The 24,110-nt window shown below is 42.8% G+C and overlaps 1 long non-coding RNA gene across 1 annotated transcript; it reads right to left on the minus strand.

Moving 5' to 3' along the window:
* Positions 1–1,546: 1,546 nt before the first annotated feature.
* Positions 1,547–16,542, minus strand: LOC140073427 (uncharacterized). The gene is made up of 3 exons (XR_011849192.1): positions 16,434–16,542; positions 13,644–13,742; positions 1,547–1,642 (listed from the first exon to the last, which is right to left on the minus strand). It is a non-coding gene; the product is annotated as an uncharacterized lncRNA (long non-coding RNA).
* Between the last annotated feature and the right edge of the window lie 7,568 nt (positions 16,543–24,110).

Here is a 24,110-nt window from a genome sequence, read left to right on the forward strand (position 1 = left end):
GAATTGTTACTACTCCTGGTCTGGACCCCTTGCTCTTTACCTTTGATAAAGATAAACTATCTTAAGGGCAGGTTCTCACTGATGTGTCCATTGTGTGTCTGTTGCATGCCGTTGTGGACCAATAGGCTTCTGTTGCCTTCCATGATCTGCACATGTGAAAAAAGTAGGACAGGTTCTAAAATTTTTTCCACAGACAAGGCTCCGGTTGTGGAACACAGACCCTAGGGAGAAGGCAAAAGCGTTATATGATCGCCAGGTCTGCAGGGGTTAATCAGAGCTGCTGGGTCTGATCAGACTCAGTACAGCTTTGCCACAGACATCAACCCCAACAGGGGGTCACTTCCCCCTACAACTAGGACTCTTATAGATGCCCCAGTTACAGATGAAAACTATGAAAAGTGAAGAAAAAAATGTAAAATAAATTACTGTGTAAATGTCCCCCACAGTCTTTTATGAACTCATGGGAGATTAAAAGAAAACCACATACAAAATCTCAATAAATACTTAGAAATAAACATTAATATTTCCCAATAAAATTAAAAAAAAAATATCCAACTACACTATAAAAAACATTGCCATAGTCTTCCCATTTGCCTGTGACTATACATATTATATGTCAAAACAACTGTCACATACTAGAGAATTAATGTATAAAGGTCATTCTGAGTCTATTTGAAAACTGAGAAGTATTTAGTAACTTTAACACCCCCCCCCCAAAAAAAAACTTAAAATTAAAAGATGGTTCTTTAACATATTAAATATCCCTATGTGTCACAAAAAAAAAACCTGCTAAATATTTAATGGTATTGCACCAAGAGAGAAGTTATGGCCCTTAGACCAATAAGTATGAAAATCTACTTAAATTGCCTAGTCATTACAGCCGTTAAAGGACTGATCAGAAAGGGGTTAATATAATTAGCGATAAGAAGATGCATTTATCTCATACTTCATGTAAATGGAACTTAGCTAAAGAGGTTGGGGGGGGGGACTGCATTTGTCAAAGAATAACAGGAAAGACTAACAATGTGTACTGCGATATGGTATTGTTGTACATCATACTAATTATAAGCATCACTAGGGGGTTTTAAGTGATGAGACCCCACAGATCACGAGAACTGGGGGTCTGATGAGGTCCAAGGTACCTCCAATGGACCCTTCGTCGCTCCTACATTTTCTAGTATAGTAGAACCATAAAAAGCCAAAAAGCCAAAAGCCATGCTAGCATGCGGTAGGCCAAGCGTTGTCATGAGCAGTGATGACGTTATCCAGAAGCAACAATCCTCCCCAAAATGGCGGCACCGTCATGCCAGCACCAATTGCGAGCATAAATGGTGGAGGGAGAGGATGATCCGAACCCAGACCTGAACTTCTTATAAAGTTTGGGGTCAGGTACAGAAGACACGCACGCACAAAGTACAAACCCAAACTTTGTGGTTCAGGTCCACTCAATACTAGCTAAGAGTAATCTTCACCGACTTCTTGGGAACAAATTTCCATTTTGGCAGCAGAATAATAATCTTTATTTATATAATGCCCATCAGTTCCTATGTTCCCTCTGTGCACGGATGTACGCCGTAAATCTCACCCCTCCTCCTCTCCGGCATGCCGTAGCCAGGCGGGCATACATTCGTGTGAATTCGGCCTATGACAAATAAAAAGATGTCAAAAGAGATGAATCACACCTCTTCTGAGGTAGTACAGTGGTGTATACAATCTTTGTTTATTTCCCATAACTTATCTTCATGCTGGCTTGGGAGATAGTCAAGAGTTAAAACTCCTTGGCTAGTTGTGTGTCTCAGTTATCTCCTTAGCCATGTACAAAACTGTCATTGGGGCTGAACTTCTCTTCCTAATGATTTTGGTTGTTCTTATACTTTCTATACCGAGTTGCCATCTAGTGTTAAACCTCAATTTCTGACTATTGTTTTGACTATAATTTTCTCTCTGTGTTTGCCTCTTATGAGTCTGCATATGGAATCTTGTCCATTTTAGGATCACCTAGGGCCATCTTATCTGGACTCTCCTTTGGACTTTCCTCACTTGTTATACTGGGACTGTACATTGTGTGAAAAGTGGTCTGAAGGATGCAAATGAGAAATAGTTTGGTGCAATAACAGTCCTTCTCCAGGACTTGCCAAATATACATTAAAACATTATATATCTTACATTCTACACCATAAGTTGTCATACCATATTTGATAAATATCAGCCATAGTACAGCAAACAATTACAAAAAGATTTGTAGTATTAAACTAGCACAGCAAAATCAATTTAATTTTCATTGCTCTAAAAATTGGCCTATTAAAATAAAGATCTACAAAAACCCATCAAAACACCAATATAATTGATAATAACAAAAAAAGCTATAAAAAAGTCACAATAGAAAAAAAAATAGCACACTATTGTGGATGAGGAGTCACATATTTCTATGTTCTAATTTTGACTTAGAAAATTCTTGGTTTACCCACAAAGCTCAAATATTTTTCTTATGTAGCGCAGTTACAAACCAACGACAGATCAATACAACTACATCGCATGTAAAAGTGAACTCATTTCCTAATGCCCTGAACAGTTTTTCCAAGTAAACAAAGCCTATTTAAAATTACCATCACACTCAAGTGCATGAGCGACTGAACAATTGGCACAGCTCATCTGTTAATGGTTTTAATTAATCAGAAGAATTGTACTTGCCAAAATGTCAGTCTAAATATGTTATGGGTTGTACTGTATCCCCGGAGGTGTATTATTTGTCTTCTACTACTTTGTTGTTGCCGGTTTATAACATTCTCAGAAATACTAAGTACTGACTGGGTTTATCATGAATTAATCCGATTTTAATGCTTAAAATCAATCATCCTTATAGGAGAAGAGAGGGAGATGCTTTATAAATGAGAATGTGCATTGATTTAACTACCATGACTGCCAAAATAAGAAAATGATTAAAAAAAAGCACTTCAGTATTTACTTTGGAAAATCTATAGTTTTTGGACCATTATTTTGACTTGCTTTCAGAACTCATTTGGTATTGGCTTTTGAGTTCTAAAGGTGGAATTACTACCAAATGAGTTGTCATTTGTTTTTCGTAACAAAATGTTTTCAATGCCTTGTCTATATGAGATGAAGAGTTTTGTATTTTGTGGACTACCGCACTGCTGCTTCTTCTAAGGGACGAGTTGAGACTTTGGCTTCAGGGTGCCAGAGTGCTGTAAATCAGAGTGGATGGCATAAACTAAATCCTGCTAGTTAACACTTTCAGGATCGATAAGCAGCACCGGGGGTCCGATCCTTAGGGGGAAGACCCTTACATGCCAAATTCATGCCTGATTGCGGGTGTTAGACTGCGATGTCAGCTGTAAAACACAGCTGACACCCGTTGCTTCTGGTGCCGGCTTTGCTCATAAGTCGTGCCAGAAGCAGAATGTAGTAGCACATCTTGGTGCAGGTAGTAGCTTCATGCAAGGACGTACTATTACATCCTTGTGCGTGTAGAGGTTAAGGTCTTTTTATTTTTAATCTAGCTTCTGTAACTTGTGCTCCTGCCTTAAATGTATGTGTCTTCTTAAAAGCACCTAATGACCCGATCCTCATACCAGGAAACACAAAGATGGAGGCTGAGAGCTGAATAGTGAGCAGCATAGACAATACATGTGTTTTTTTTTAAATGCATCCAACTCGGAGCCAACCCCTGGGAATAAACATAGGATTCTGTCAGGGTGCAAGGTAAGTTATAACGCACTATTATTTTGTAATGAAAATGCTTAGAGAAGGCACAAATAGTGTAAAATTAATGACCACAATAATTTATTCTCAAACTTGTATAAACTTTACTTCAAAATATTGTCCATTAACAACTTCAGTTTCCTTGTAATATCACACAAATATATTGGAACAGCATTGTTTATAGCTAGAGATGAGCGAACATACTCGTCCGAGCTTGATGCTCGTTCGAGCATTAGCGTACTCGAAACTGCTCGTTGCTCGGACGAATACTTCGCCCGCTCGAGAAAATGGCAGCTCCCGCCGTTTTGCTTTTTGGCGGCCAGAAACAGAGCCAATCACAAGCCAGGAGACTCTGCACTCCACCCAGCATGACGTGGTACCCTTACACGTCGATAGCAGTGGTTGGCTGGCCAGATCAGGTGACCCTGGGATAGACTAGCCGCTGCCCGCGCTGCTCGGATCATTCTGTGTCTGGATGCCGCTAGGGAGAGAGCTGCTGCTGGTCAGGGAAAGCGTTAGGGTGTTCTATTAGAATAGTGTTAGGCAGGAGTGATTCAACAAGAACCAAACAGCCCTTCTTAGGGCTACAATAACGTTATACTTTTTTTTTTTTGTTTGCTTGTGGCTGGGCTTGCTGGCACTAGTAGTGCAGCTAGTACCATATTGTGAGGAATTTGCAGGGGGACTTGCTACCGTTGTGTTTAGCTCTTAGTGACACACATATCCACCTCAAACACCAAAGTGGGACAATTTATTAGGGGTTTGATTTCAATTAGGCAGAGTCTGCCATTTACTTTTTATTTTACGTTTATTTTTTCATAACTCAGCGTCATCTCATCAGTGTGCTTTCATACTTGGCTAGAAAATAGCCATAGGAGAATCCAAACGGCTTACTTACGCCTACAGTAGCGTTATATATATTTGATTTCTGGTTGATCTGCTGGTGGCTGTCCTTGCTGCAGTGCATCTACTAGCAAATTGTGAGCAATTTGTAGTGACAGTTGCGACCGCTGTGTTTTGCGCTTAGTGACGCACATATCCATCGCAAAGACCGAAGTGGGAAAATTTATTAGGGGTTGGATTTCAATTAGGCACAGTCTGGCAGTTTCTTTTTATTTTACGTTTATTTTTTTAATAACTCAGCGTCATCTCATCTGGCATAGCAGTGTGCTTTCATACTTGGCTAGAAAATAGCCATAGGAGAATCCAAACGGCTTACTTACGCCTACAGTAGCGTTATATATATTTGATTTCTGGTTGATCTGCTGGTGGCTGTCCTTGCTGCAGTGCATCTACTAGCAAATTGTGAGCAATTTGTAGTGAGAGTTGCGACCGATGTGTTTTGCGCTTAGTGACGCACATATCCATCGCAAAGACCGAAGTGGGAAAATTTATTAGGGGTTGGATTTCAATTAGGCACAGTCTGCCATTTCCTTTTTTATTTTACGTTTATTTTTTTAATAACTCAGCGTCATCTCATCTGGCATAGCAGTGTGCTTTCATACTTGGCTAGAAAATAGCCATAGGAGAATCCAAACGGCTTACTTACGCCTACAGTAGCGTTATATATATTTGATTTCTGGTTGATCTGCTGGTGGCTGTCCTTGCTGCAGTGCATCTACTAGCAAATTGTGAGCAATTTGTAGTGAGACTTGCGACCGCTGTGTTTTGCGCTTAGTGACGCACATATCCATCGCAAAGACCGAAGTGGGAAAATTTATTAGGGGTTGGATTTCAATTAGGCACAGTCTGCCATTTCCTTTTTATTTTACGTTTATTTTTTCATAACTCAGCGTCATCTCATCTGGCATAGCAGTGTGCTTTCATACTTGGCTAGAAAATAGCCATAGCAATAGGATAGCATTGTTTGGTTTTAAAAACTAAAAAACACAAAAAAAAACTAAAAAACACAAAAAAACACAAAAAAAAGTAAAAAAAAAATTAAAGTTATAACTTTCATTTTCAAAATGTTTAACCCGAGGGCTAGGGGTAGAGGACGAGGGCGGGGACGTGGGCGTCCAACTACTGCAGGAATCAGAGGCCGTGGTCCTGGGCGTGGTGAGACACCACCTGCTGATGAGGGAGCAGGGGAACGCCGCAGAGCTACACTCCCTAGGTTCATGTCTGAAGTTACTGGGACTCGTGGTAGAGCACTGTTGAGGCCAGAACAGTGCGAACAGGTGATGTCGTGGATTGCCGACAATGCTTCGAGCAATTTGTCCACCAGTCAGTCTTCCACGCAGTCCACCCATGTCACCGAAATCGGCACTCCTCCAGCTCCTGCACCTCAGCCTCCTCCCCCCCAGTCTGCCCCCTCCCAGGAAAATTTGGCATTTGAACCGGCATACTCTGAGGAACTGTTTTCTGGACCCTTCCCACAGTCACAAACCACTTGTCCGGTTGCTGCTGAGCAATTTTCCGATGCCCAGGTTTTCCACCAGTCGCAGTCTGTGGGTGATGATGACCTTCTTGACGTAGTGGAAGAAGTGTGTAAAGAGGTGTCCGACGATGAGGAGACACGGTTGTCAGACAGTGGGGAAGTTGTTGTCAGGGCAGGAAGTCCGAGGGGGGAGCAGACTGAGGGATCGGAGGATGATGAGGTGACAGACCCAAGCTGGGTTGATAGGCCGGGTGAACACAGTGCTTCTGAGACGGAGGAGAGTCCTCGACCAGAACAGGTTGGAAGAGGCAGTGGTGGGGCCAGACGGAGAGGCAGGGCCAGACCTGGTGCATCAGCGCCAAATGTGTCAACTAGTGAAGCTCCTGTGGCGAGGGCTCCTGCGGCGAGGGCTAGATTTTCAGAAGTCTGGAGGTTCTTTAAGGAAACACCGGATGACCGACGGACTTTGGTGTGCAACATTTGCCAAACCAGGATCAGCAGGGGTTCCACCACTAATAGCTTAACTACCACCAGTATGCGCAGGCATATGAATGCTAAACACCCCACTCAGTGGCAACAAGCCAGTTCACCTCCGGCCGTGCACACCACTGCTCCTTCCCCTGTGTCAGCTGATAGTCAGCCCCCTGCCCAGGACCCTGCCACAAAAACCCCATCGTCGCCTCCACGATCCTCCACAGCATCCACCAGCGTTCAGCTCTCCATACCCCAGACGCTGGAGCGGAAACGCAAATATAGTGCAACCCACCCGCACGCCCAAGCCCTTAATGTCCACATCTCCAGATTGCTAAGCCTGGAGATGCTGCCCTATAGGCTAGTAGAGACCGAGGCCTTTCGCAACCTCATGGCGGCGGCCGCCCCTCGGTATTCGGTCCCCAGCCGCCACTACTTTTCCCGATGTGCCGTCCCAGCCCTGCACCAGCACGTGTCAGACAACATCCTCCGTGCCCTGACCAACGCCATTTCTGACAAGGTCCACCTGACCACGGACACGTGGACGAGTGCTGCCGGGCAGGGCCACTATATATCGCTGACGGCACATTGGGTTAACTTGGTGGAGGCTGGGACCGAGTCTGACCCTGCGGCTGGTCATATACTGCCGACGCCAAGGATTGCGGGGCCTACCTCGGTCCAGGTGTTTCAGGCCTACTATGGCTCCTCCTCCTCCCACCCCTCCTCCACCTCCTCCTCCGAACTACCATCCGTGGGCATGGCGCCATCAGTCGGTAGCTCTAGGCACAGCAGCAGTGCCGTCGCTAAGCAACAGCAGGCGGTGCTCAAACTGCTGAGCCTAGGCGATAAAAGGCACACCGCCCAAGAACTATTACAGGGCATCACGGCGCAGACTGATCTGTGGCTGGCACCGCTGAACCTGAAGCCAGGCATGGTTGTGTGTGACAACGGCCGTAACCTGGTGGCGGCTCTGCAACTCGGCAGACTGACACATGTGCCATGCCTGGCCCATGTGTTAAATCTGATAGTTCAGCGTTTCCTCAAGACATACCCCAATCTGTCTGATTTGCTCACGAAGGTGCGCCGCATCTGTGCGCATTTCAGGAAGTCCAGCACAGATGCTGCCACTCTCAGGGCAGCGCAGCGCCGCCTCCAACTGCCCGCTCACCGACTGTTGTGCGACGTGCCCACGAGGTGGAATTCAACACTGACCATGTTATCCAGAGTTTACCAGCAGCGCAGAGCGATTGTAGACTGCCAGATGTCAACTTCCACCAGAACTGGTAGTCAGGTCAGTCAGCTTCCTCAAGTCTACAATGAGGAGTGGACGTGGATGTCTGATATCTGTCAGGTGCTGAGTAACTTTGAGGAGTCAACACAGATGGTCAGTGGCGATGCCGCCATCATCAGCCTCACCATCCCGCTGCTTGGCCTGTTGAAAAAATCTCTGATCAGCATGAAGTCGGAAGCTTTGCGCTCGTCACAAGAGACGGGGGAAGAAGATTCCCTTGTTGATAGCCAAAGCACCCTTAGGTCTGTTTCTCAGCGCATATCGGAGGAGGTGGAGGTGGAGGAGGATGAGGAGGAAGAGGAGGAGAATGTTGGCGAGACACAAGAGGGGACCATTGTTGAGTCCTTCACTGTTCAGCGTGTATGGGCAGAAGAAGAGGAGTTGGAGGAGGAGGAAATGGACAGTCAGGCCAGTGAGGGGAGTGAATTCTTACGCGTTGGTACTCTGGCGCATATGGCAGATTTCATGCTAGGCTGCCTATCCCGTGACCCTCGCGTTCAAAGAATTTATTCCAGCACCGATTACTGGGTGTTCACTCTCCTGGACCCACGGTACAAGCAAAATCTTTCCACTCTCATCCCTGGAGAGGAAAGGAGTGTGAGAATGCATGAATACCAGCAGGCCCTGGTGCACAAGCTGAAACAGTATTTCCCTTCTTACAGCGCTAGCGGCAGAGTGCGTAGTTCTGCGGGACAAGTAGCGAGGGAGAGTAGGCGAGCAGGCAGCTTGTCCAGCACTGGCAAGGGTACGCTTTACAAGGCTTTTGCCAGCTTTATGTCACCCCAGCAAGACACTGTCACCTGTCCCTAGTCTCGGCAGAGTAGGGCTGATCTTTACAGAAAGATGGTGAGGGAGTACGTAGCTGACCATACCATCGTCCTAAATGATCACACAGCTCCCTACAACTACTGGGTTTCAAAGCCGGACATGTGGCACGAACTGGCGCTGTACACCTTGGAGGTTCTTGCCTGCCCTGCCGCTAGCGTCTTGTCCGAGCGGGTTTTCAGTGCAGCTGGTGGCATCATCACCGATAAGCGTACACGCCTGTCGACTGACAGCGCTGACAGGCTGACGCTTATTAAGATGAATAAAGCCTGGATTTCTCATAATTTCCAATCTCCACCAGGTGAATGAAGCTCAACCTGAATAATTTATCCACTCCTCCTCCTCCTCATTTTCCTCCTTCTCCTCCTCTTTGTACAGTAAAGCAGAGGAAACTGGCTATTTTTTGACAGGGCCCACTGGCTCTAGCTATAGTACTTTATGCATTTAATTTTTCTGGAGGGCCACCGACCCGGTCCTCTGTTTTAAACAATTTTTGTGAGTGCCACATACAGGCACTCAATCTATTAAATTTTTCTGGAGGGCCACCTACCTGCTCCTCTGGTTTGAAAACTTTTTTGGACTGCCACATACAGGCACTCAATCTATTCCATTTTTCTGGAGGGCCACCTACCTGCTCCTCTGGTTTGAAAACTTTTTGGGACTGCCACATACAGGCACTCAATCTATTCCATTTTTCTGGAGGGCCACCTACCTGCTCCTCTGGTTTGAAAACTTTTTTGGACTGCCACATACAGGCACTCAATCTATTCCATTTTTCTGGAGGGCCACCTACCTGCTCCTCTGGTTTGAAAACTTTTTTGGACTGCCACATACAGGCACTCAATCTATTCCATTTTTCTGGAGGGCCACCTACCTGCTCCTCTGGTTTGAAAACTTTTTTGGACTGCCACATACAGGCACTATCCAAATTAAATTGTCTCCATAGCAGCCTCCACACGTTGTCTCCATTGCTACCTCCAAAAGTCGTCCATATAGCTGCCTCCATACATCGTCCCTTTATCAAACGAGGTGTGTCAGGCAGAAATTTGGGTTGTTTTCATGGATTCCACATCAAAGTTGTTAACTTTGTCGCCACCCAGCTGTGTTATCCACAAAATATACTGGCAAACTTTTATCATTTACCAATATTATTTCAGCGCTTCTTGCGCTTCTGTTTACATTCCCCTCACCCGCCATATCCTAAACTTATAAGAACGCTACTACACTTGATCTTATACAAAAGGTTCTTAGAAGTGCTGTTTGGGGAGTAGCCTAGAGACACAGGCTTGGATTGGCGAAAGCTCGCCTGGCAGCGGAGCGCCAGCTCCATGCCAAGATCCAACTAACATAGTTTTAACTGCAGCACCTTTAATCTACTACTAGTTCACTGCCTCCATACATGGTCCCCTTATCAAACGAGCTTTGTCAGGCAGAATTTTGGGTTGTTTTCATGGCTTCCACAACAAACTTGTTAACTTTGTCACCACCCTGCTGTGTAATCCACAAAATATACTGGCAAACTTTTATCATTTACCAATATTATTTCAGCGCTTCTTGCGCATCTGTTTCCATTCCCCTCACCCGCCATATCCTAAACTTATAAGAACGCTATTACACTTGATCTTATACAAAAGGTTCTTAGAAGTGCTGTTTGGGGAGTAGCCTAGAGACAGGGGCTTGGATTGGCGAAAGCTCGCCTGGCAGCGGAGCGCCAGCTCCATGCCAAGATCCAACTAACATAGTTTTAACTGCAGCACCTTTAATCTACTACTAGTTCACTGCCTCCATACATGGTCCCCTTATCAAACGAGCTGTGTCAGGCAGAATTTTGGGTTGTTTTCATGGCTTCCATGTTAACTTTGTCGCCACCCTGCTGTGTAATCCACAAAATATACTGGCAAACTTTTATCATGTACCGATATTATTTGAGCGCTTCTTGCTCACCTCCTTTGGTTCCTCTCTGCCACCCATTGGTTTGAAGCCTGAGTCCATTTAGGGTATGTCGCCATGCCACTCTCTAGCCTGCCGCTGCTGCCGCTGCCTCTGCATGCCGTCCCCTATAGTGTCAGGGTCAATTATTGGATGTTTTAGATGCTATCTAGCTTCATTCTGTCACTCTGTCATGGCCATGCTGTTGCCCATAATTTTGGCATAATGGTGCGATTAAGCAGCCTCAGAGGCATCCATGCATGCTGCCCCTGCTGTTTCCTGTCCATTTCCGTGGTGTTTCCATCCTTTTCTGAGGTTCCCAGGTGTTTGGCCAAGCTTCCCTGTGCAGAGCCTTGGTCCCCTTGAAAAATGCTCGAGTCTCCCATTGACTTCAATGGGGTTCGTTATTCGAGACGAGCACTCGAGCATCGGGAAAAGTTCGTCTCGAATAACGAGTACCCGAGCATTTTAGTGCTTGATCATCTCTATTTATAGCTTATTCGTTACTATTTGTATATAGCTTGCAACTTTAACCTTAGATCAAATAAGCCAGCTCCCATTTTTTACACATGCACCTTTATATGTTCACCAATCTGGCGTATTTGGCAGATGAAGCTATGAAGCAGGTAAAGCTTGACTCACATTTCCTGATCCTAGGGCAGAGACTCTAACTACTTTAGACGCCATGTAATGATCTTGTGAGCCTCATGTTGGTGTGACGTTTTGAGGGACAGGATGTCTGAGGAAGAGGGCATGTCCCCCGAAACGTCACACCAACATGTGGATACAATGGTTATAGATTGTGAGTGGTATGGGGTGAGAGGTAGAATGGTATCCCAATGATTGAAAGCAATGGCATGGTTGTGACATATTCCAATCAAAAGTTATGGAGTTTTAATCAAAATCATCCATAAAGGATACCTTTCTGGATGGAGGGGGTAATGCTGACCTCCCCCTCTCAGTGACATCACAGTGAGGGGGTGGGAACCAAAAACCCACTGCATTTAAATTAGTGAACCTCCCTGTCAGTCTCGGAAACTCCATCACCACCAGAAGGCTGCCCGAATTGCCTTTGTTGCACTCCCACAGCCGTAGTATTTCAAACTATTCCATAGGAAGGGTACTTTTTCATAACTGTTTGTATATATTGTATGTATATTGTTTGTAACCTATTTCATATCTGACAAGTTTATATTTGTATATCAGAGTGTATTGTACCTCCAGGTATATTAAAGTTTAACCTTAATTAGTCTCTGCTTGTAGCTTTAGAGAATCTAAATTTCTGAAACAATTTACGTACGTTCTTTAGATTTGTATGTTTAGTGGTTGCATGGTCATTGTGAATTACCAATGTGTATTGTGTGGGTGAGGTGCCTGTGGCTTTTCTAGATTAAGTAAATTCATGGGTGGTGGCAGTGAGTTTAGCGCATGGGAGTAGATTTAGTGCCATCTTGCCACTAAAGGTGGGCAGGGATTTATGGGCTGAACTGTGAGGACTCCCTAAGTCCTAAGTAAACCCCATGACTGAATTTGAGAATGGGGGTTCATCATAGTAGACAAACACAATCCCTCCTGGTTTGAACTTGGCTAGTCGCAGAGTACTACCAGGTGACTCGTCCTCCACTGTCACTTGAAATGAACCCAGTGGTGTGATTTTGACTAAAAAGAGAATGAGAACGATCCCACAAGAGTTCAACATACATGACAACTCCCTTAGAGCTTTCCAGACAGAAATAATAGAGTTTGTTTTACTTTAGGGAGATACACGGTATGAAAGAAAAAAGTTTAACTTTTATCAATACACTTTAAAAAAGATGGATAGTTGTCCACCCTGCATGGTTTTTAAAAAAAAATAACAGTGGCAGTATTTTGTCAGGGATGGAAACTTTTGTTTTTATTTTTATTCCTTAGTTTATGACGGAGAGACCAGTGCAGCTATATCATGCTCCCACTATATGGGGAAAGGTGGGGGGTTGTATAGAGACGTGATGTGATCTAATCATATGCTGTATGCTGGTTCACTCTAAAGTTAGTTATTAACAGTCCTCTCTGTGAGTCTACCATTCAACAACATTGCTGAGCTAACTAGGTACTCCCCCTGCTTTTTGATGTTGGTATAAGGAAGTTTTGGGGGGTTTTTTAACTTTATTGAACAGAATCATGAAATGAATGTACAGCTGCATTATACACAATTATTGGTACACAAAAAGAAAAGGATTGTGACAGTAATTGAAACACTTTCTTCCAGTAGTTGCTCAATCATTCTACCACCTGCCTACCCTACAGCATATGTGTCTCCATAGATGTGGTTTATTGTGTTACAGTAGTATCATAGGTATACGGAAAATCAGAAGAGACTTGTAACGCAGCACATCCATAAAAACTTGAAGCTTTATTAGGAATACGTTATTAACGTATTCCTAATAAAGCTTCAAGTTTTTATGGATGTGCTGCGTTACAAGTCTCTTCTGAGTTTCCACGTACCATACCTGCAAGCCTGGCAGGCAACGCGATTGCACTCCTACCGTGCCGGATTCAAGGGATTTCCCTGCTGTGTCTCCCTCAAACTTGTGAACATCTTGTGAGCTGCACATTATTTCCCTTTGTTTTACCCAACTATCATAGGTATACGCCTGGCATAAGGAAGTTAACTTCAAACTATAAAAATATTTTATGGCCACTATTTCATAATGTTATTGTTATAGGGGCAGACATCATATCTAAATGGTGGAAAAAGAGAAATAAAAAGTCATATAATGTGCAAAAGTAGTTATTACTCATAAAACAACTTGTTAATAATCTAAAAGGTTAAATCCACTAAAAATAAAGACTCCCCTGCCACTGGCCAACCTCTCTATGAATGTATCCCTTTCACATTCCCACAGCTTACATGATGGCATTTGTATAACTAAACATGTTTTGTTTTTCCATTTTGATTAATTTTGTTTCCTGATTATAGCTTCGTCTTTATTATTTTGCTGCAGTTTATGCTTTGCTAATTTACATAATGAAAGTTTATCCAATTACCCGTTCACATTTCGTAAGATCTAAAAGTTGAAAAAGTAGAAATGTCTCCATAGCAGCAAAACAGTTTTGAACACTTTCTCTTTTGAACTGTTTTTTTCCCTAAAATAAATGAGAAATAATGAAAAAAATAAAAAGTGTGAAAAAAGGCATCCAGAAGAAAAGAAGAACAGCTAATTAGTATCATGTTCATTATTACTTACAAAATATTTTCTTTCCATACTATCTCTTTGACTTTAAATGGCCCGTAGTATTATATCCTTCCAGGATGGAACATTATATTTTGCATCTTTTGAGTGTTCTGTGGCACATATACAGGCAATGGGATGTCATTTGTGTTGCCTCTAATTGCCTTTTAATTGACTGTATTAAATGTTTTCTAAAAACTTCTAAAAATAAGTTGATGTCAGATAATGAATTATAAGAATAATGTCAGGGACTTTTGAAGTGAAGATTATTTTTCTTTTTTACCTTTCTGCTGCAGTACCAAATACGTGTAAAGTTTCAACGGCATTCAGTCTTTATCAAACACATGTAGCCACTGGTAAGGAGTAATAGAATTAAGTCAGGTGGCTGTATGGTGCTGAGGAGTAGAACAGTCAAGGAAGGTGCTCTGGTCCAACGCATTCCATAGTGTCATCGCTGGCCCCTCTTTCCCATGCTCTTGTCCAACATGGTTTATCTCATCACTGCCAGCGTCTTTGTATCAGTGACACCTGCAGCCTGGAGCGTGTGTCCATTGTTAATGTGATATCACTGCTGAGCCTTGGTATACAGGCCGCATGGTGGTAGCAAGGGAGAGGCAAGTATAGGGCGTTTGTTATTTTTACAACCATTGGGGCCCATATAAATGAATTCTGGACAATGCCGACAAACTACTTGTACTTTTCAGCCTATGTAACTTGTGCTGGCTTCCTTAAATGTCTATGCATGCTTAAAAGTCCCTATTAACCCCTTCCTCCCAGAAGAGGGCTGCTTATGAATATGTACATGACACAATGATCAGATCCATTGTGATTTATTGTTGTTGTGTGGACAACTTTAAATTACTTCCTGCGCCTCTCAGAACTAAATGACCTTGCTTACCCTTCAGGGGTCCAAAACATCACGGTTTCCTTCACAGGCATAATGAATTGGCTCCATTTGTTTTTCATCTATCCCTTTCTAAGACCCATAACAATGTTTTTATCAACAGGTGTGTGTGAGGGCTTTTTTTTATGGATGATGTCCTTATTTTCCATTGCAGGATGTATATCTTTTTTGGGTTTTTTTTTATTCAACTTTTATGAAAGTGCATGAAGAGAAAAATGTTATTTTCTCTTTATATTGTTTTTGAAAATATATTATACAGGACAAATACCAAGTTACTCATAATAGTTGTGATGATCCCTCACTCTTGAGTTCAATCAAGGAGCACACTAACAATAGGGAGCCTCCCAATTTACAATATAAATCCGGCCAAACTCTCCAAGATGGTGTATTTAAACTAAATCTACTCCCTAGCTCTCTCCCCCCAAGCTGCCACCACCCACAATTTCTCATACTAAGAAGGCGGTAGACCTTATTTGCACAGACAATTTACACTGGTAAATGACACAGAGCCTACAGAGACTTATTTTATTTTGTTTTAAATTGAAGATACAAAAAAGTACAGTGCACACATAAAATACGAGGGCGGTTCAATAAGTACCCGTGTATGACGACAGAAGCCGTTCCTGAGGGAAGTTGTTGTTATCAGCATGTGCTGCCATCTATCAAACGACGGCAAAACAAATTACAGACTGATTGATAGGTTAGTTTGGATTTGGCAGCCATTATGTGTTTCTTGATTTTCGCTAAGATGGAAAAAGAGCAGTATTGTTTGGTAATTCGCTTTTTGTTTTTGGATGGGAAAAAATTTGAGGAGATAAAAGCAAAGTTGGATGCTGTTTATGGGGACACTTCGCCATCTATGACCACAGTTAGATATTGGTTCCACGAATTTGAACGTGGGCGAACATCCGTTTTGGATGAGGAGCGACCAGGACGCCTGGCATATGTGGTTACCAAGGAAATAATTCAAAAAGTCAATTACATGATACTCGCTGATCGACAAACGAAAGTGCACAAAGTAGCAGAGGCCATAGGTGTGTCGACCAAAACGGCAATTAATATTTCACATGATAAGTTGGCGATGAAAAAATTGTTGGCCCGATGGGTGCCGCGATTGCTCACGGTGGACGACAAGTGGGGCGGGTGTTAAACAAGGAAGTAATCGCTGAGACAGAGGCGTATTTCGGAGAGTTCGTCAATTCCTATTTTTGGAGGGGTTAAAAAAAATGACAGGAACGTTGGGAAGATTATCTTTCTGAAAGGGGACTATGTTGAAAAATATTTTTTTTTAAAATGGTATTTTCATTTCTAACACGGGTACTTATTGAACCGCCCTCGTCTGTCAGGTAAAAAATTGTTATGAAACAATATACATGCAATACATACAAACCATTACAAAAATAAAAAGGGAATAAAACCAAATAACTTTACTAATGAAATAGCTTCAGTTATATGTGTTTCAGCAGAAATTCCGGGCAGCCTATTCATGTGAAATGAATTCACCAAAAGACTGACAAAGAGTAGATGTGGGCATTCTCTTATCACATCTTAACCTAATCCAGTCCCCTTTGTGATGTGAGAGGGGTGTGGCTACACCTGTACCAAGGTGTCAGCTTGGAGACATATTCCTAATTATGTTATTTTGTATCCTAGAAGAAGATATGCCCGGCACATTTCTCAGATTTACAAATCTTGCCTTACCAAACACTGCTATGAAGTATTTTGTCTAATATCTGTGTTGTTGGCTTCCCAACCTCAAAATCCTTGATGCTCAACAATCCAAAGGCATTTAAGGACCCTGATCATCGCTTCATCTACAAGGAATTGAAATATATGAGATATGATTAGACTGGCTTTGTAGCATCATTTTGCCCTAATTTTGAGCAGCCATTTTAAGGGACATGGCAAATCACACATCTAAGGAGCCTGAATTCATCAATATTTCCTAGTCATGAACAGGGGGAGCAGGATAAGCAGGTGACTTGAGGTGTGAATGTTAATTCATCTGATTACAAGACCCCTCTGTTCTTTTGATCCACTTCCCAGGAGAGAAGACCAACACCAGACATTTCATCTCTGTCCAAGTTGTAGATGTATTTTGGTGAAGTTATCTATGAGGATGTAGATCACAATCAATATAACAGAAAAATGCAGAACTTGTGTAATATTATCACAATAGTCAAGTCATTACAGATGCAATGATATCTAATATGTGCAGCATTTTTTTGCAACTATTAAAGAATTTTACTACTCTAAAACATTTATATGTGAATATTTCTCCCTGATACATACCATTGAATTTGTTAAAGGGAACCTGTCATCAAGAACAGGCTCAATAAACCACACTCACCCCCCTCTCCCTTGCCTTTGTCAAAAAGTGCCTTTGTCTATGTTGGCCATGCCCACTACTATGTGGCTCCTCCTTTCACAGTGACCACTCCTAAACATACCATGCAGTAAGAGGGACAGCATTCTGCTAAGGACAGGGAGAGGATTTCCTGTCTGCTCAGGCCAAGATTTAAAGAGACACAAAACTGTCAGTCAGAAGAAGGAGGAGTGGCAGCCTGGAGAAAATATGACTCTTCTCTTCAGAAGTTGACTCATGTCTACTCATTTGCATATCAGAAAAACTACAATTAAGGTACAATGCCAGTGGCAGATCATTTTAGGGATATAGAGAGACTTTTTACCCCTTTCCAGTAGGTTTTACTTGTGTGTGGGGTAAAGTTCTGGTGGTATGTTTTCTTTCAGCTACAGTACCTTCCACAGCTTCTCTTGCCCCTTGGACATTGTTTCGCTGTGTACTGCAGTTAGGGCTACATCACTGTTCCTCTGTTTTGTAAGGTTTCAGAAGTCAGATGTTCTTATCATTGTTTCTTGGTTCCATCCATTCTAAGAATTAATTTGTCATCAGTGTAAAATATTACAAAGATCTTTTTTTCCCAGTTATTTTACAATCTGGTTCTCAGCCCTTTTTCCTGTTTTCACATGTCAGATATCATTCACTCTTTTGGTGTTTGAAAAAGAATTAGGCTACATTTCTTGCACAACCAACAATTTGCTAAAATATGACACATATAAAACATGTAACATCACCATCATCTTCATACCAATTAGAGCTTTATGTATTGATGCTAAAAGCTTGAATAAAGACTTTGTTGCAATCTTTGTAGTAAATGGCTTTACCTAATTGTATGAAATATAAGGCAAATAGCAAGGAAATTATAATGCTCAGGAATTATCTTTATGTTTTTATTCCTTAAGTGAATTGTAACCTGTGAACAGACTTTTCAAGACATTTTAGGAAACTATCTTGACAAAGATGTGTGTGAAACATGTGTTGGGGGCACCAGGGTGGTGCAGAATAGATAGGGGTAAGATATTTAAGGAGATCTGAGCCTTCGTTTAGTATGCAAGTTGTAACATTGTAGCCATGAAAAGTATATACAAAGAGATTGGGATTATTGAGGTTGATGCATTTAATGGTATTAAAGGGGTTTGCCCATGAAAGAAAGTTCTCAAATTATAACCCCCCAGTGATGTTTATAAAATAAAAATAATTTTGAGCCTCTTAACAATTTCACTCAGTTGTATTGCTGTTTTAGTTCCTATCACTCAGTGATGCTCAGTGTAGTATTCCAGAGTGTGGGCGGGGACTCTCTAAGCAGACCTCTGTGCTATGAGATGCTGTGTGCTGCCAATGTGCTAGTTATCAAGATACAGGGTTTATTTAGACTTTTATTTAGATTCTGAACATTCTACTAGTATCTGACACATAGAAAAAGAGAGGAGAGATCAGAGATGGTTAGATCAGTGAGATGGATAAAGCACACAATGACACACTGCTAACTCAGCTATAACACAGTCAGCTATAACATAGTCACTGTCAGGCTTGCGGGTTGTGGATCCACTGGACCACTGCAGACGATGACTCAAGCCACTACCTGGGACCGGAGTCTAAGTGGTACCCGGTTTTCACCAGAGCCTGCCGCAAAGCGGGTTAGACAAGCTGCGGCGTGGTACCACCAGGTCGTTCCTCAGGTGTGACTTGTCTGCACTGGCGGCCAAGGTTGAGGTACAAGATCGGCAATCAATCTCGTGGTCAAAGTCCAGGCGCAGGGTCAGGGCAGGCGGCAGAGATGCAAGGTCAGGGTTCAATCCGGGGTCAGCAACAGGAGGTCCAAGCAGAGGGGTACGGGAACACAGAACAGCAGCATGGAGGAACACTGGTACACGGAAACATGGAGGAGCTCAGGTAACACAGGAACACGGAGGGACACAGGAACGCAGGAGACACCGGAATGCAGGCTAATCGCAGTAAAGCTTTCTCTCAGGCTGTGAGGCACAAAGATCCGTCAGGGCTTGCAGGAAGAGGCAGGCTTATATAGATTTGGGCAATATGGCCAGCGCCAATTAATGGCGCGCTGGCCCTTTAAATCTTGAGAAGGAGCCGCGCGCGCACCCTAGCAGTCGGGGACGCGCGCAGACCGTGGAGGGAAGCGAGCCGGGAGCCGGGCCAGGTGAGATGCGCTGGCGGCGTGCTGGCGGGGGCTGGGCAGCACGGGTGAGCCCGCGATATGGGTTGCGGGACCACCCGTGACAGTCACCTCTCCTACATGCCTCCTTCCCTTGCTATAAAGATCTTCTCTTTAGCTTGTAGAGTAAGCAAATTTACATGAGAATATGGAAGACTTTCCTGAAGTTTTCAAAGGACAATTGGAACTGACATCCTCTCCAAGTATAAATCTTATCCTTGATTTTCTACAGACAGGTTTAAATATCTCAAGGTCTTTATGCTATGGTTCAGATAGAAGCCCTGAATGCTTTTTATATCTTAGATTGTTCCAGTCTCCGCTAATTAAAAACTTTCTTAAAGGGGCTTCTAGACTGTCATCCTGTCGTCCTTCTATTCCTCCCTGGGATCTAAATCTGGTTCTTTTGGCCTTAGTGGAGTGCCCCTTTGAGCCTCTGCTAGAGTCCTCCTTTTGTTATTTGAATCTTAAAACCTCTTTCTTATTAGCAATTACTACAGCTGGGAGGATGGGGGAAATGTAGACCTTCTCTTGTAGAGCCCCTTACCTTTCAGTTTTTGTGGATCGTATTGTGTTGAAACATCAGCTGTCCTTCCTGCCATAGATAGTTTCTAAATTCCACTGTCAAGAAGAGGTCTGTCCGTAGATGTGTTTTGCTGTACTTGCAAAGAACTGCAGATTTCAGGGCTTCTGATCATCCTTTGGTTCAATTTCAGGGCCCTCATAAGGGCAAAACAGCCAGTAAAGGGGACTATTGCAGGATGGATAAGACGTGCTTTTGTTGCCTGCTATGAGGCACAAAATTCTCCTATTCCGGTTAGGCTTTAAACCCATTCAACCTAAGCTGTGTCAGTTTCATTGGCTGAATCAACCTCTAGAACAGATCTGCAAGGCTGCTACCTGGGCAAATATGACTACTTTTTTCAAACATTACAAGTTGGACCATTCTACCAATGCTGATTTGACAAATGGTCGTAAATAGAGATGAGCGAGCATACTTGTCCGAGCTTGATGCTCGTTCGTGTATTAGCGTACTCGAAACGGCTCGTTGCTCGGATGAGTATTTCGCCTGCTCGAGAATGAGCTTTCACTTAAGGAAACACAGTGAAGAACAGTGAAGAACACAGTGAACACAGTGAACACAGGTTCATTAAGGATCATTTAAGTGAAGAACACAGTGAAGAACACCGTGAACACAGTGAAGAACACATTGCAGATATTTCTGTACATCTGCTAACTTATCAGAAGTCATTAGTGAAGAAAGGTGTTCTTCACAATAGAATGTGAAGAACAATATCTGTGAAGAATCTTCATACATATTGTTCTTCACATACTATTGTGAAGAACACCTTTCTACACTTGTGTCTTCTGATAAGTTAGCAGATGTATGGAAACATCTGCAATGTGTTCTTCACACATTGCAGATGTTTAACACGGGTCCTTCTCCTTTTTGAAGTTCAACGAATACAGGACTGACTTCCTTATTTCTCAATAAAATGACACATTTTATTGCACAGCATTGGTCCCCTTGAAAAATGTTCGAGTCTCCCATTGACTTCAATGGGGTTCGTTATTCGAAACAAGCACTTGACCATCGGGAAAAGTTTGACTCGAGTAACGAGCACTCAAGCATTTTAGTGCTTGCTCATCTCTAGTCATAAAGTATTATGTACCAACCCCCCATCCCCTGGGTATTTGTGCTCATACCTGAGAGCTATGCTATTTTTGTTTTGTTAATAAATGTGTTAGTTTGCATCCAATAAGGTTCTCTGAAATTCAACTGAGGTAAGCCAGGAAGAGGGACTTTTAAAAGTCTCCGGGCTTAGTTTCCTGTCCCAGAGGAAGGGGAATCCCTCTGATACTGCTGCCGTTGAAACTAAGGGGAGTTCAAATTACCTTTAAATAATTTGTCATCCTTCTGAACCAGGGTCTTCACTTCACATATCAAGAAAGCAGTAAGCAGAAAAGGCAGCAGAAAGTAAAGTTTCCAACCCATTTAATCTGCTGCCAGATTTTAGAATTCACCTTCAAATTAAGAAGAAGTTAATGTATTGTTTATCCTTATAGCTCTGTATAGCCCTCTGTTAGTACTATCCCTCATAATATCACCATACACTGCTGTTGGAATCTTCAGTTAGAGCACGCAGCAGAGCCAGTAACACTCATCCATTTTCCTTTCATCTGAAGCATAAATAAGGTTACTTTTCCACTGGACTGGAAAGACAAAAAGGTCAGGTTTGTAAGGAAACCAATCAAAAAAGTCAGTGACCTGTAACACTTTTGAGGTGGTTGACTTTGACATACATTCCACTTATCTACTATATTAATCATCAGGAGGTCCGACTGTTATTCTCTCCTCACTAAATATCACTGAAGTATCACTATGTAGTGAGAAAAGGCAGTGGCAGTGCCTTAAAGATTTAAAAAGAGTTGCTAGGTTTGATTAGACCCAGTACAGCTCCGATTAGAAATCCGCCCCACTTTCACTAGTACCGTATATACTTGTGTAAAGCCGAGTTTTTCAGCACAAAAAATGTGCTGACAAATCTCACCTTGGCTTATACACGAGTCAATAAAAAAAATAAACTTACATACTCACCTTCCAGAGTCCCCGATGCTCGTTGCGGCTTCCCGATGCTAGTTGTGGGTCCTCTTCTGTCTCCACGGCCTTGTGATCTGCCGGCCGGCGCATACTATGATGTGGTCGCTGGTGGCGTCATAGTATGCATTGGCCGGCTGAGGACATGGACACGTCTCTGCCAGCTGTTACAGTGGACCCGCGGTGAGCATCGGGAAGCCACCACAAGCATGGGGGACGCCTGAAGGTGAGTATGTAAGTTTTTTTTTAATGCAGGCTGACTATATTCCAAAGGGTGCTGGCTGGCTGCAGAATAAAGGGGGCTGGCTTGCTGGCTGTATACTTAAGGGGCTGACTGTATACCTAAGGGGGCTGGCTGTATACTTAAGGGGGCTGGCTGGCTGTTTACTTTAGGGGGCTGGATGTATACTTAAAGGGGGCTGACTGGCTGGCAATATACTTAAGGGGGCTGGCTGGCTATATACTACTGGGGGCTGGCTGGCTATATACTACTGGGGGCTTTCTGGCTATATACTACTAAGGGCTGGCTATATACTACTGAGGGCTGGCTTACTATATACTACAGGGGACTTGTTGGCTATATACTGGGAGGCTGTGACCAATGCATTTCCCACCCTTGGCTTATACTTGAGTCAATAGGTTTTCCCAGTTTTTGGTGGTAAAATTAGGGGCCTTGTCTTATACTTGGGTCAGGTTATACTCGACTATATACAATAAAAAATATTATATAATTTAAAAAAATTTACAAAGGGGCAAATGTCCAGCAGGGGTCTTTTGTGGGGAACATACAATGTATAACGCATACATATAAAATATAAATGAATGAATAAATAAATAGAAATACAGGCAGATAGGTTCTATAGGTTTGTTCTTAAGTTGGATTTGTATGTAAGTTGGAACTGTATACTTTATAATTGTAGTGCCAGAGTTCTGTGACAACTGGATTTTAAAACTGTTGGATTCTCAAACCAGGATTAACAATAAATCTTAATTAGAGACACCTTTGATAACTGTTACAGCTGATTACTGTAGCCTAAGGCAAAAGTATAGTAAATTACCAACATCTAGAGAGCAGTTTGTAACTAGGGGTTGTCTGTAAGTCGGGCGTTCTTAAGTAGGGGACTGCCTGTACATTGTAAAAAAACCTGTCCAGAAACAGCGCAACCATAACCAGGCTATGCACTAGCTGTCAGACTAGGTAAGTGTTTGTAAACTCACCTTGTGTCATTCCTGTAGGCTATGGCCCTACCTCCAATTGATAAAACACCCTGACAAGGGCAAACCCCCTATCAGGAAAGACTGAATAACCAGCGAGGGGCTCTACAAGAGAAGGCCAAATTTCCCCCTACCTAGTAACCGTTTCTGCACAGGGCTGAACTGCATAGAGCTCGGTGTGGTTCAATGAAGCCACAGTTTACACACAAGAAACACAAACAAATTAACGCCACCAATTCTGAAAACTGCAGATAGAGGGTACAAGTCCCACTCAGGTCAACATCTGCAAAGAGTTTGTATGTTTTCTCCATGCTTGCATAGGTTTTCTCCGGGTACTCCGGAGAAATGTCAATTAAAAAATTGACTAATGTCAATTAAAAAATGTGTCCAGCGGTACTTTTCACTTCCAAACCATGCATCATGGGGAAACATGAGGCTTGAGATTTTCCGGCATTGAAAGAGTGTCTTTTCCATGTAGAGGTGCGGACAAAAGACGATGTCTTCTAAATAGAGAAGGTTACTGGATTTTATTACTGAATAGTGTTGCTCCATATGGTATGAACATAAGAAATGATTTGATTGTAATTTATTGAATATTTTGTATATTACTAAATCGTTGGGGTTGTATGTAACCTCTGGATGGGAAGTGATGTTTTGGCCCCTCCCCCATTTGGGCGTTATATATACTTTCAGCTTGACTTGTACGGGTGTCTATGATTAATTGAAGCATGTAAGATTTGTGGTCCCACTCTCTGTGTTGTTTTATTGCTGCTAGTTTTAAGAAGATAAAGGATTTATAACTTTTTAACTTATCCAAGGGGGTTTTGCTGTTTCATTCTTTTGGATCTTTCCTATCTAAATTACAGAACTTCTTGTACACCATTTTTCAGAAAGATTACACTGAAATGACATGTAAAGAAGCATTTTGCACCCATGGAGGAGTCCTTTCTCTCAAAGCACCTCTCATTTTACAGTCCAGTACCACCCAAGGCTTCCTGTATATCCATTGTTGTGACATTACACGGTAACTTC

This window comes from Engystomops pustulosus, chromosome 1, assembly GCF_040894005.1.
Source record: "Engystomops pustulosus chromosome 1, aEngPut4.maternal, whole genome shotgun sequence".
Classification (NCBI taxonomy): Eukaryota; Metazoa; Chordata; class Amphibia; order Anura; family Leptodactylidae; genus Engystomops; species Engystomops pustulosus.